Below are 14636 nucleotides of genomic sequence, written 5' to 3' on the forward strand. Positions count from 1 at the left end.
CATACATTTTATGTATACAGCTATCTCTTGATACATCAAATTTAGATATTTTCTATTAACTTAGTTTGTGGATTATATATATTCAAATTCAGTGGGATCCCTGAATTTAAAAACCAGGATCATTGAAAAATAACTTCTGTTAAACTCACACATTGGAAAGAATTTATAGAAGAAACAGTCTGTCTTAGAGGAGCCTATGTTGTTCAAATCAATTGTAACCTGCTTACTAAGGGGTCTCTGTTCCTCGAGTTTTTCCAATAACTGCCCTAACTCTCCTATGTCAAATCTCCTTTCCCGCTAGGTAAGTGTGCCAGAGTGATTGCATTAATGACCCCAATTTTTCACACCTCCCTATATCTTTGCCCTTTGGTAGTGCTTTCCTATACGGACTCTGAGCTTGGCCCCCATGAAAAGCTCAAGGAGAGATCTGAAAAAGTGCTTGAGTGTTTCTACCACCTTCCTTCAGACCCTACACCACCATGAAAACAAGCTAAGGTTAGCATGCTGGAACATGGAACCAAGTCAAATCACCCCAACTGAAGCCATCTTAAACCAGCCAGCATCCAGCCAACTGTCAGCTGATTGTAGATGCAGAAGCAAGCCCTGTGGACATCAACAGAGCCTGTCACAGATCAGCAGAATTTACAATTGGTCCAGCCAATTGGTAGGCCTCTGAGAAATAATGAATTGTTGTCATCTTAAACCACTGAGATTTGTAATGGTTTATTACTCAGCAATACCTAACAGATGTATTAGAGATCATTAAACAACAACTTAGTCCCAGTCTATAACTTTTTAGATGTTTTAAGTTATTAGAACACTATCCTTCAGATAATTAAGACTCAAATCTTATTATTATTTTTGTTATTTTGAAGACTTCATACTCAAAATCAATTTGAAGCTCTTTTCTCCCTGTAGCTCAACCCACACCCTCTGCAGCTTGGAATGGTGAAATGAAGCATGGTCCTGCTCAGAGATACCTCCTGCCCCTCACTACTTCTTCCAGGAGCCCATGGCTTGAGAACTGGAAGCAGGAAGGAGAGTCATCTCCTTGCTTAACCAGATGCAGTCATAGTTCTCTCCTTGTTGCTTGCTGTTGCCTCTGCCTGACAGTGACTGGGTGTCAATGTCCCTGCATATGGCAGGCATGCAGCGGCTAGCTCCCTCACAGGGTGATTTTATGGGCTCTACAGAGGATCCTGCAGGGAGACCACCCCCTGGGACATTTACCTGATCTAGGCAGTCACCATCTGCCCTCTACCACTGTTGAGGTCCCTTTACCTCCTGGATGATAGCCTTCTTGAGCAGGACAATAGAAACAGATGTCAAGCCTAGCTACTCGCTGAAGTGACCACATAAGTAGATTAAACAGTGTCCTCTCTCCCCTCTATCACTCTCAACCCCATTTAGCCCTGCTCCAGCAGAAAAGGGCAGATTGGCAAGTTCAGGGCTAAACAAATGCTCAATTAGGCAATGAAATGACCTCTCTCCCAACTTGAAGGGGCCCCACACTCCTTACGAGTGGTTCTTTGGAGAAGGAAGGGAGGCTGTGGGAGGAGAGGGAATCGTTTCTCATTAGGAACTCTGCACTTCTCCTCTGCTAAGTCATATCCTCGTATTGGGGTCAGGTGGAGGATCTCAGTTCTTTAAGAATGACTCCTCAGAGCAGTCTCTGTGGGCAGATTTCCGACCCCAGTGGCTAGCAGATTATTCACAGCGATCCAAATATAGAAAATTAGTTACTTAGAGTCCTTTGCCTTCAGTTTGGGGCCTTAGCTGCAATTCTGGAACGAGATAAAAAGGTCCCACTCAACACACTGTTATATGACTATTTTTAAATCTAAAATATGCATTAAATTCTACTATACTGCATATCATTACAGAAGAATTCCATTTTTACAGAAATGCCAGTTTTATTAAAAAAAAACTGCCCTGAAGAGATTATTTGAATAATACTTATTAACTTTTTATGTAAATTTTATGGTGTTTTCTTGGATCCTAACTCATCAATTAAGGGATAAAAGAGGACCACTGGCATTTTTAAAAATTTCTTATAATTTTTCAATTAAAACTTTTTGTCTAACAAAATTCTTTTGACAAATTGTGAATTTTTATTTTTTTCAGAAAATCAGATATTCAATCATTCATTTAATTTTGCTTGTGTACCTACTTTATATTCAGTGATACACTCTAGTTGCTTTGGACATATCAGCAAACAAAACAAAGATCTCTGTCCTCATAGATTGATGAGGGAAAGAGAGATGTTAAACAACAAACATAAATAAGTAAATTACAGAGCACGTTAGAAGGTAACTAGTCGTATGAGAAGAAGAAAATGTAGAGTAGGATAAGAGAAATCAGGAGTGGGGCTGTGGGTGGGGAACAAGTGGTCTGAAATGTTGAATAGGGTGGGCAGGGAGGCCTCAGTAAGAAGGAGACATGAGCAAACACATGAAGGATGAGGGGAAGTGGAGAGACGGGGAGCTAGTCTTATCTGAAAGAAGAGTGTTCTAGACAGAGGGGCCAGCCAATTCAGAGGCCCTCAGGTAGGAATGTTTGTCTGTCTGGGGTGTTTGAGGAACAGCAAGGAAGTCAGTGCACCTGGAAAGCTGTGAATGAAAGGAAGGGAAATAGGAGGTGAAGTCACAGGACTAAGAATGGTGGGGAGGGAGCAGATCACAGTTTATAGGCCACTGTGGATGCTTTGGCTTTTACTTAGAGTAGAGAAGTGACAGAATATGACTCACATTTTAAAAAGGTTACCTTATAGGAAGGCAAGAGTGGAAGCAGACAGATGGTCAGGAAAGTAATATCAGTAAGCGTTGGTGGTGGTTCACACCAGGGTGATAGCAAGGGCCACAATGAGAAATGGTCTGATTCTAGATATTATGAAGGTGGAGGCAACAGGAAGTCTTAATGCATTGGGTATCGGGTGTGAGAGAAACAGAGAAGTCAAGGATAATTCCAGTAGCTTGAACAACTGAAAAGATGGAGTTGCCATCAATTGAGAGGAGAATGTTAGTTTGGGTAGTAGTGGATATGCAAGTCTTGGAGTGGGTAGATTAGGAATTTAATTTTGGACATGTTGACTTTAGGATCTAAATGGAGACATCAAAGTAGAAATGTCAAGTAAGAAGTTGGCCTTATGAATCTGGAATTCAAGAAAGAAGTCTGGGCAGGGGATATGCATTTGATGCTATTTAAATGATGACCTCCAAGGTCATGAAAATAGCTAGAGAAGAGAATAAGACATAGGACAGCCTGGGTACTAATATTATAAGGTTGCAAAGGAAAGAAAAAAACAACAAAGGAGATTGAAAAGGAATGAAGAGTAATACAGGAAGTAAACTAAGAAAGTGAGGACATCAGATGAAGAAAGTATATCAAGGAGAACAGAATGGCCAATTCTTTCAAATACTAGTAAAAGATCAAAGAATTTACCAACGAATTTAGCAGTACCGAACTTAGAGGTCACTGGTAACATTACACAATAAGAGGGGACCCAATGGCTCTTTTCAGCTAAAAAGGAATTTTACTATTTAATAAAAATTCTCTAGAACAAATAGGTTTTTATAGTCAATGACCCACTTATCTCAAAGAATATATTACACAATGAAATGAAATACAGTGAAATATATTTACACAAATAAAAAACCTGGAAGAACTCCTTGCAGTTTATATGATTTTAATTCAATTAAACAAATGCATATAGAGTGTTAGCTATGCTAAGACCAAGGATGTAAAAGTGAGGATAGAGAAAGAAAATGCTTATAGTCAAGACTACTGTGGGGAATCAGGCAAGTACACAGATAATCACCAGACAGGAGAGTATGCAGTGATTATGGGCAAAAGACTTAACCATACAAATCACAAAAGAAGGTGCCAAATAACTAATAAACATAAGAAAAAGTGCTAAAATGAACTAGTTTTTAGGAAAATGCAAGTTAAAATCATCATGTGGCCTCAGGAGGCAGGACTTCAAATCCTCTTCTCCAAAAAACAACTTTGAAACTGTTCAAAATTGTGACAAACAACCATTTCAGGAATCTGGCAATCAACCAAAGTCAAATAACGTATTAAGAAGCACTTATTCATGAAACACTGTTGAAAATCGGGTAGGGACAGTGTGAGTCTGTGGCGCTCCTGCCTGGGGCTGCTGCCATCCTTCCCTGGTGGTCAGGAAGGGGGTTCTCCCTGGACCGCAGGCTAGCACAGCTTCAAGGCCAGAGAGGCTCAACTGATCTGGAGCCAAAGGTGAAAACATGCCATCCAGCAGCATCATCAGTCAAAGCAGCAATCTCAGTAGCAGGTCTGAGGTAGCCATCCCAGTTGGGACAAGCAACTAACTGACAACATAACCAGAAAGGTAATAGGGGGCGCCTAGAAATGAGAGATCCCTGAAAGGCCTTAAACTCTGCAAATAACCCTGGATGCCTTCTACCCACATGCCTAGGGGAAAACACCCGGTCCTCATGTCCTGGGCTGACGGCAGGGCTGCACACACGCACAGAAGACACAGGAGGAACTAGAAGGCAGGGCAGACTAGAAACCTGCCTGAACTTTGAATGTGCTCTCCAATCCACACAAAGATTCTCCAGGAAGAGTGAAAGTCTTACTCCCCTCTTCATGCTCAGGGTGTTTGAGCATGACCTCTGACCAATGATTGACCACAAAGCTATGCATAAATGTAATGCTCGCAAAAGAGTACATCTGTTTTAGGCATGAGCTGTGTATGCTTACCTAAGGAGCCTGAACTACACCCTGAAATAATGAAGAATCGCTAGAGGACTTTAACCAGGGAGTAATGGACTGGAATTGTATGTTATAAGATCACTCTAGTAGGGTGGAAGGCAGATTGGCAGAGGGCAAGATGAGAGACAGAGAACAGAAATAGCAACCTGACCCAAGACAGTGGCAATGGTAAAAGAGGGTAGAGGATGCAGAGTTAAGCCAATCTGAGAGACTCCTAAAGGTGAAATAAACTGATATAATGATCCATAAGGTCTAGGTATTGAGGAGACAGGAATGTAAAAGGCTTCGGGTTTACACCCTGAGCAGAAGCATGGTGAAAACATCTTACCATCTACTAAAAAGCTTATCATCTACCAAAACAAAAAGTTCAACTGATAGGAGATTGAAAGATGATGGGCTCCGTTTTGATCATGTTGAGATCGAGGTTTATAGGATTCTAATCTGTGAGTTTGCTTATGTAAGTAAACTTTGTATAAAATCTGTTATTTAGAAAAAGATAAGTAGTATATGGAAATATAGGGCTGTAGTAGTCCAAAGACCTGGGTTCTTACTCTAGTTCTAGCTCAAACATGGGCGAGTCAATTGTTATCTTGATGCCCAAGTTTATTCATTTATTCAAGTTATCCTCATGCAAAATGAAGAAATCAGACTGCCCTATGTACTTACAGGAATGCTGTGAGCATAAAAAGGATGTTGTAAAACAAGAATACCTGCACCTGCAGCCACAGTGCACAATGTGTTCTGGACATTGTAACCTACACAATATGACCAAAATGAAGCCATAAATACTGGAAAAGGCATCATATTTTCACCATGTCAGATGACATGGAAAGCACCAAAGAATTATTTTTAAAAGTACCAGAAGTAGTAAGACAGTTCATTTAGGTAACCAGTCACAAAAATACACCTAGCAAAATCAGTCTTTAAAGGGAGCACCTATTGTGTTCCTAAAAGGGAAGACAATGCTGTAGACATGCAATTTAGCTCCAAATTTACAAATTTAAAAGAACTACCATTAAAATCCCAATTGGGAAATATAACAAGACTTGTTTATCTAAGTAAAAGTACCTAAAAATGAAAGCCTACATATGAGGGAAATTTACCAAACAACCAGAGTTGTATTAGGGTAGTATGATTTTTGACGATTTTTTTCCTCTCTATTTTTATAAACATTCATGATCATGATATGCCGTCAGTAGTTGGAGGCATTCTCCAAAGCTTTGGAAATAAGCATTTTCTGAGTCCAAGCATGAAATTAACTCATAATAGATCAGAGCACATAGGCAAATTACCCTAAAGAGAGAGAATGGCTCCCCAGCCTGCAAAATTTTACTGTAATCTGATGGCAACCAAAAGAGAGACTGATCAGTCTTTAAAATTAAACAAAAAAAAAATGAGGGCTGGCCCGGTGGTGCAGCAGTTAAGTTCACACCTTTCGCATCTGCAGCCCAGGGTTTGCCGGTTTGGATCCCGGGTGCAGACATGGCACCGCTTGGCAAGCCACGCTGTGGTAGGTGTCCCACATATAAAGTAGAGGAAGATGGGCACAGATGTTAGCTCAGGGCCAGTCTTCCTCAGCAAAAAGAGGCAGATTGGCAGCAGATGTTAGCTTAGGGCTAATCTTCCTCAAAAAAAAAAGAAATGAGATCAGTGAATGTAACACTGGCAGTGTCCACTACACCATTCAAGAGAGAGATTCTTACCCTACAAACTGTAAACAACTTGGCCTCAGTGGTCAAACTGCCCCTACTGCAGAGCAAGATGTATGGTGCCACTCTTAGATTACACCATTAAATACATCATTCATACAACTACACATGAGAATTTGTACTCATTCTGTGCTCACATGATTGTGATTTGCCCCCTTAAAAAATGAAAATGAATCATCATGCTGACAGGAGCATTCCAGTTCATTTGACAATTCTGTTTATTATACATTAATAAACTAGATTCTGATATATATATATATATATTCTTTAACATCACCTGATATGGATCCCTCTTTGAGAGACAGCTCCACTCCATTCTATCTGAACCTGAGGGTCAGATCCTGAGCTTGATAAACACCGGAGTAAAGATAACTCCCTATGAGGCTTTTGGAAATACAGTCTGCCAGCCTGCCCGGTGAACCCAAACATCACTGTTAGCCAAAAATGTGCTTTTAATTGTTAAACATGTTAAAAGTATGTTTTAAAATGTTTTAAAAATAGTTAAAGCACAATTACTGTCATTACTAAATTTTAATCTATAAATTTGCAAAGTAGTATAGCTTCCCTTTCTCTGAAACTCTTGATAATCTTTCAAAATGGTGTTCAAAAATATTTCATTCACAAGTGATACAACTCGTTCTTCTTGAAATGATTGCTTAAGATTTGCATATGCTTAAGTGACAAATCATATCATAACAGACAATAAATTATGAATGAAAAATCTAGTGTAACTGACTGTGACTCAATGTTTATTACAAAAACATAGCATGCCGCTCCAAGTGCATTTTTCTCCTAATCTCCAAAGATAAACTAAAAAAAAAAGGAAAAATCTACTTTAGTTTAATCAAGAGACTATATGAATGCAATATATTTAATCTTTATCTAGTGACATTTGGGGCCAGAAATAATATTTCATTAACTCACAGTAGATGGCTTAAACAAATACAGCATTACACTAAAACTAATAGCAGTAACATGCTCACAACCCTCCTAAAAAGGATTATTAATAAAGGGATACATAAAAAATTTTTAAGCAAGCTGGGGGAAGAAGAATAAAAGTTAAGCAAAAATTAAGTATTTCAAACCAACAAATGTATTTATTTGTTACATAAAGCAACATTATACTTAAGAAACCTGTGGGAAATGTCTACTTCTTTAGTAAACATTAAAATTGTCACTAAACTCTAGCAAAGAATCTACCTAAGCATATTGTGTACACAGAGACTGAAAAATTTCAGTGGATATTTACTATTTCACCTTTGAAATAAAAATCATCACTTCCAACAATTACATGTATAAATATGCAAAGTGAATGGGTGGCAAAGTAAAGTAATTATACGTAAGACATTAATTTCATTATTTACTCTCTAATTTGATTATGCTTCTGATAAAAAATATCCAGTTTGGTTCATATATTATCAGCAAATTTGAGACATGGTGCAGAACTAGCCTTGTCGGATACACATGGAAAGCATTTTTATTCCTCTTTAACAAAGTTGTACTTCAGAAATCGAAGACATAAAATCTTTTAACAGAATGAGGCTATATAATTCAAGATGTCATCCTCTAACAGAAATTCACTCCCAATTCTCTGTTTAGCTCTCTACTTCATAAAATCTTAAATCAAAATTTGTAGAAATAATGGATGAACTTGGAAGACATTATGCTAAGTGAAATAAACCAGTCAAAAAAAGATAAATACTGAATGATTCCACTTGTATGACATACCTAGAGTAGTCAAAGTCCTAGAGACAGAAAGTAGGAGAGGGGCTGCCAGGGGCAGGGGACTGGGGAACGAGGAGTTAGTGTTTAAGAGGTACAAAGTTTCAAAATTGCAAGATGAAAAGAGTTCTGAAACTAGGTTGCATAACAATGAGAATGTAGTTAACTCTACTGAAGTGTACACTTAAAAATGGTTAAGACAGTAAATTTTATGTGTATTTTACCATAATTTTAAATATAAATAAAAATTTGTAGAAATAATATTTTCTGTCTCTAGGGTCTTTTCTTGAGTTCATTCATTAATTTTAATATATAACGACAAATAAATTTAGAATGCATTTGAAGAACCCATAATTTTAAGACATATGGGGGGAAAAAAAGGAAAGCCAAGTTAATTAAATTGAAATACATTATGTCATTTCATATATGCCACAGATGCTTTAAAACAGCATGTTCCTGGCTGTGAGCTGTTAATTGTGGGAGCTAGGTGATAGGTACATGGGAATTCACTATACAATTCTCTTTACTTTTGTATGCTTAAAAATTCTCATAATAAGACATTAAAAATAAAGACAGCAGTGCGAGAGAACGAGGTGTGGAATTCAGCAGGGCAGCAGTGTTGATGGGAAGGGTAAGGTGGGTTTTTTACCAAGATAATGCTAAAAAATGGAATCAAGAAAATTATGGAAATATTTTAGAATCTATTTTAAAAATATGAATTTGATGTAATTAGGATGGTGATGAAGGGTTTAAGAAAATGTGAATTAACCAGAGAAAGACTACTGAAAGGAAGGAATTACAAAATCAGCTTAAATTTCTAAGAATAAAATGAAATTTTAAAATTTTACTCTACAAATCAGGAAATAAGCCCTTTCAATAAGCAGTTCCTAAGCTTTAAAGGAAGCAATCAAAATATTTCTAGAATGTTGTTATGTCGATTTCAAAATATAATCAAGTAGATTTAACTGAAGAGAGAGGGATTAACAGGAGCCAGAGCTTCAGTTTTTCTTTAAGATACAAAATGATCTAGTATTAATTATATAAAATCTAATATCAAGACTAGTAGACTATTTTGTCTACAGTATCTGAATGTTTTCTCTTCCTTTTTCTGCTATACAAAGGCAGAGAAGAAAGTTGAAAACCTATGGGAAACTATTTTATCAGTAACCTGTGAAAGGTCAAATCAAAGAACTGAGGTCCTAAAGTAACGTATTCATATCTAGCAAGTAAAAACACAAAAACAAAAGAAAAAAAAGTAGAAGGCAAGTTGCTTTGAAGTTTTAAATTCTGCACAAATTCCCAAAAGGAGTCTGAATCTAACATAAAGCTAAGAACATGTATAACTACGCATAAAGTTTATGGTAAAGAGTAAATTGTGATGAGATAGAAGAAAAGGAAACATATAAGTAACATAAGTAAAAGAAGAGAGAATAGTACCAAAATCAAACCTATGTACACATTACCCATATTCCATACATATCAAGATTTTGCCACATTTGCTTCAACCGTCCTTGGTTGGTTTTTTTCCTTTGCTAAGCTCCTTAGTATCACTTATACCTTACCTTAGTCCATAATTAAATATCCCAAATTGTCTCAAAAAAATGTCCTTTTACAGTTAATTTGTTTGAGTCGGGATCCAAAAAGGTCCACAAAATACATTAGGTTATGTCTCTTAGATTTCTTTTAATCTAGAATAGTGTCACTCAAAGTGTGACCTGAACTGGTGCCAGTTCCAGAACTAATTGTTACCAGTTTTGTTATCAATCCTCAAACTCTTTGTTACAGGTCAATAAGATACATTCAGAAAAAGAAAGTACGGACTCAGAAACTTTCATAGCAAGTTGACACTGTCAAAACATCCAAGTGCACGGTCAGTGGACCCATCTCCCTGAACCAGACTGGTGGTCATCACCCTCCCATGTTGAGTCACACATGACCTGAGCTGCACATTAGTCTTCAGGACTGGGACCACTTACTGGTCGCTGCCCCAAAATGATATTTTAAAAAGAAACTTGGTCCTTACACAGATATTTACAGACACAGTCCTCTTCTGCACTTCTTTACCCTATCATTAACTTTTTAAGGAAATTGGGTCAGTTGTCCTTTAGATTTCTGGATTTTTCTATTTGCTTTTTGTGGTGTCAATTAACTTGGTCCTCTATCATTTGACTTCCTTACTTGATTCTATTCAGGTTTAACTTTTTGGGCAAGAATATTTCATAGATTGTGCTCTATGACGTATGTTATAAAACTTCAGAAAGTATATAGAATCTGGAAGCTCCATTTGTAGTAATGCCAAGATTGACCGCTAGGTTTGGGTGATGATAGCTCAATCCCTCCCTTGTAAATTCCCCACCAACCTTTCCTCTATAGTTCATCCACTGGTTATTCTTGCCTAGCTCATTTTATTAGGCATTGAATAGTGGTGATTTTCTAATTCTACCATCCTTTCTATGTTTATTAGATGCAATTTTGAGAAAAAAAAATTCCCTTATCAAATTAGGCTTTTTGGTTACCATGAAATATAGTTCATGCAGGAAAAATCGGGTAAATGCTTATTTCTTTCCTCTTGACTAACAATTTTCAGACCAAGAAGTTGATGTCCTAGATACTCTCAATGATATTATGATGTTCAACGAGTTAGGTTTGGAGACTGTTCTGCTCCACTCTCTCTTCCTGTTCTCCCTTTCTCTCTGTCTCTCTGTCTCATTCTCCCACTAACATTACAAACTTGTGGGTTTTTAAGATATTTAACATGTTTCAAACAATTGTATTCATTGTTATTTGCCATCTTCTGCTCCCGCTTCTTATCCTGAGAACTCAGAATAACACACTACAGACCAGTACAGTATGTTTGGTGCTAAATAGACTTTCACAGTGTTGTCTGAAAACCTAACTACAATTTCATATATAGCATTTTTTTTAATAACAAAAGACACTGAAAATTTCAAACAACCAACCTATAACCATATTATGGCATTCCACGTGCCAGAAATTGTGTTACACTCTTTGAATGCAAATCTCATTTAACCTACATGCAAATCTCATTTAACAGACACAACCACCATGTTAGGTGAGTATTATTGTTATTCCTATTTTATAGATATGGAAAATGAAGTTTGGGAGACATTAAGAAACCTGTCCAAAATCCAGTTAGTAAATGATAGAGCAAGGATTTGTACCTGGGTTAATCTAATTCTGAAGCCCATGCTCTTAACCACTACTTTTAATATCTGACAGGCCATCACGTTAAACAAGGGCTTTCAAAGACAGTACCATCCACCTGAGGGGTTCGGAAATGTTGGGGGTAGGAGAACAAGAACTGCCCTGCTCAGATGCCAATAGCATGCAGCCCCACTGAAAAATATTGATTTAGAAGTATTTTCCCTATTCTGCATACTTCCAGATGAAAAATCAAGACTAACGTTTTGACTACTTTAAGAAACTTCTTTCTTTTAAAATGTTTAAATTATTTACGTGTTTAATGAATTCATTTTGCTTTTCTCATCAACTTTGCAGTAAAAATGATGTTTTGCCTTATCTATAAACTTGAATTATACCAATTCTCCAAATATTGTCATGATTCTTTTAAAATTAAAAAATAAAATAGATGGTGCCAAAGTGACTTATGAACAAACCTGAAAGTGTGACTGACATTACATGTACTCTTTAAAGGAGCCTCTCTATATATATGGATAAACAAGATTCTTTATAAAAGAATCCCCCTTTCAGGGGAAGAGAGGGACATAGGGAGGCATTACAAAGGTGTACAAGGAACCTTTTGGGGGCGATGGGTATGTTAACTCTCTTGATTGTAGTGAAGGGTCACAGGTCTATACATATGTCAAAACTTATCAAACTGTACGCTTGAAATATGTGCAGTTTATTGTTTGCCAATTATACCTCAACACAACTATTTTTAAATAAAATAAAAATAAATATCTGGAGCCTAAAAAGTAAAACAATAGTATAGCTATTGTGTCCAAATAGTCCCACAAAAAGACTGAGATATAATACTAATGGATGGTTTGAGGGAAATAACCAAGTGACTGAGTCCCATTTTCCTTCATAAAAGTGTTCGGGGCTGGTCCAGTGGCGCAGCAGTTAAGTTCGCACGTTCTGCTTCAGCGGCCTGGGATTCACCAGTTCGGATCTCAAGTACAGACCTAGCACCACTTGTCAAGCCATGCTGTGGCAGGCGTCCCACATATAAAGTGGAAGAAGATGGGCACGGATGTTAGCTCTGGGCCAGCCTTCCCCAGCAAAAAAGAGGAGGATTGGCAGCAGATGCTAGCTCAGGGCTAATCTTTCTCAGGGAAAAAAAAGTGATACAGGACTGTAGAAATTAAGTAGCAGAAATATTAACATCCCAAAAATTCAGAAGAGAAGCATCTGCTTTGCCTGGAGCCCCTTTTACTAACTGACATCAATTCAGCTCAGCAGGCACTGAGGTAGGGCTGGGTGAAAACCATAGTCATACAGCGCAGAGTCCAGCCCAAGTAGTCATCACACACAGCCCACTGGCATGCTGGGTTTGGTCCTCACAGTGTTTGAAAAACATCTTTTTAATTCCTTGCCAACAATTACAAATTTAGAGATTTTTCTCTCCAAATCTTTTTTACTTTTATTGGAAGATCTGGTAACCCTCGGGCCCATGTTTCCAACCTGGCAGCAGGCCAAGCACTCTGGTCAGCCACAGGCCACAGGACTCAGTGTCCACATTGTCTTGTCCCTGGCACCTTTACCCATTTATACGATCATGCCTGGTCTCCACAGACTTCTGAGTTTGCAGTCCTTGCCCTAAGGCTGTAGAGATTTTCTCTGAACAGTGTTTTGTTTTGTTTTGGTACTATCTATGGGCTCATCCCTATATTAAAGAGAACTGTTCTTTCTTAGAGGTGCAATTCTCACTCCAAAGGATATGAAACTTTCCTAACTCAGCAGGCAGTGACAGCAAACAAGAAGCTAGACTTAGCCATATCATCCCTGCAACAGAGGCTGACCAAGAATAAAAACAAATCCTGGAAACTGGTTCTTGGGGCACTAGTTTCAACAAATTCAGTGAAGAAATTTCTGAGAGATATAATCTCCCTCCTGGAGAGGTTCCCCAATGCCCCCAACAAACACACACATATACACACACACACACACACACACACACACACACACAGAGTCCCAGAGCTTCCCTCCTCCCTTCTACTAGGTCACTGAAAATGGTAACAGGACTCTCTACTATCCTGCCTCTAGCCCTAGATAAAAGAAAAGTTCTTTTTATAAAAACCTAGTGAAAAGGGCAACTTCCCAAGGAATAACCATACAAATTATTACAGATCAAAAAGGATCAGAAACCTATATTAATTCAATGAATAAACAACCAGCATTTTACTTAATCATTTTATATCAGAAGCATTAACATTAGTCAGGATGAAGACAAGGAGACCTGTTATTACTATTACTTAACACTTTTCTACTCAATTCATAAAATAATAAGAGAAGTATTACAAAGAAGGCAACAAAAGACTCCTTATTTGCAGAAGACTTCACTCTACTTAGAAGACATAAGAGAATCACTGAAAAACTATGAAAACTAAAAGGAGAATTCAGTAAGGTAATTGAATGATTACAAAATTAATATACAAAAATTATCAGTTCTTTTATGTCAATAATAATCATAGAATAAATAAGATCAATAAAAATTTAAACATAATAGCAAACACAATTATAAGGTACTCAGGAACAAAACTAATAAAAGGTGCTGGTAAGGTCATGTTATCTGGGAGCAGGAGATGCCATAGGGTCTTATGAATTGTCCAATCACTACCAGAGAGACTGGGGTTGAAATCCACCACAAGAAATTGACCCTACACTTGGGAACCCTCCCGTGAGCCCCCTGTCAAAGCTCAGCTGGCATATGACCCAAGAGGAAATCATGGCTTCTCTCCCCAGTGACACTGGACCCAATCAAGACCTGGATTCCCCTGGCCTAGTTCTGAATCCTAGGAATCAGCTCAAAACTGTTCACATTTCTTGGAGTTGATAGAGGAAATAATCAATCAGCAGAGAATTGGGATCAATCACTTTTTCAGGAATCCGACAAGATGTCAAGTAGAGAAAACTTACTTATTCTCTAAGAAAGCAATTTCAAGGAACTCAAAGAGCTTTTGGCAGAGAAGCTTACTAAGTGAATGTGTGGCAATAAATGAGTACATAGGCCTTTTACATTATTATTATTGAATAGAACCAACAGAAAGAATGTTTTGGAATGCATTTACATTATTAAGAAATTCCCAACTAATATAGTCCTCAATATTTCAGAATTTGTGATTGTTTGACCGTGGTTTGGTTTCAGGATTATCTTTTCATTCTCTGGACAAAAGTAGTTTCCTAAGAAAATTAATAGTGTAAACAAACGGCTTGCAGCACCACAGAAGCATCTGCTTACATTCAGATAAT

At 37.6% G+C, this 14636-nt stretch overlaps 1 protein-coding gene across 7 annotated transcripts in view; it reads right to left on the bottom strand.

Moving 5' to 3' along the window:
* ATG10 (autophagy related 10) overlaps positions 1 to 14636 on the bottom strand; it is a 209423-nt gene that overhangs the window by 180806 nt on the left and 13981 nt on the right. The gene's annotated exons all lie outside the window — the stretch shown is intronic.

This window comes from Equus przewalskii, chromosome 13 (genome assembly GCF_037783145.1).
Source record: "Equus przewalskii isolate Varuska chromosome 13, EquPr2, whole genome shotgun sequence".
Taxonomy (NCBI): domain Eukaryota; kingdom Metazoa; phylum Chordata; class Mammalia; order Perissodactyla; family Equidae; genus Equus; species Equus przewalskii.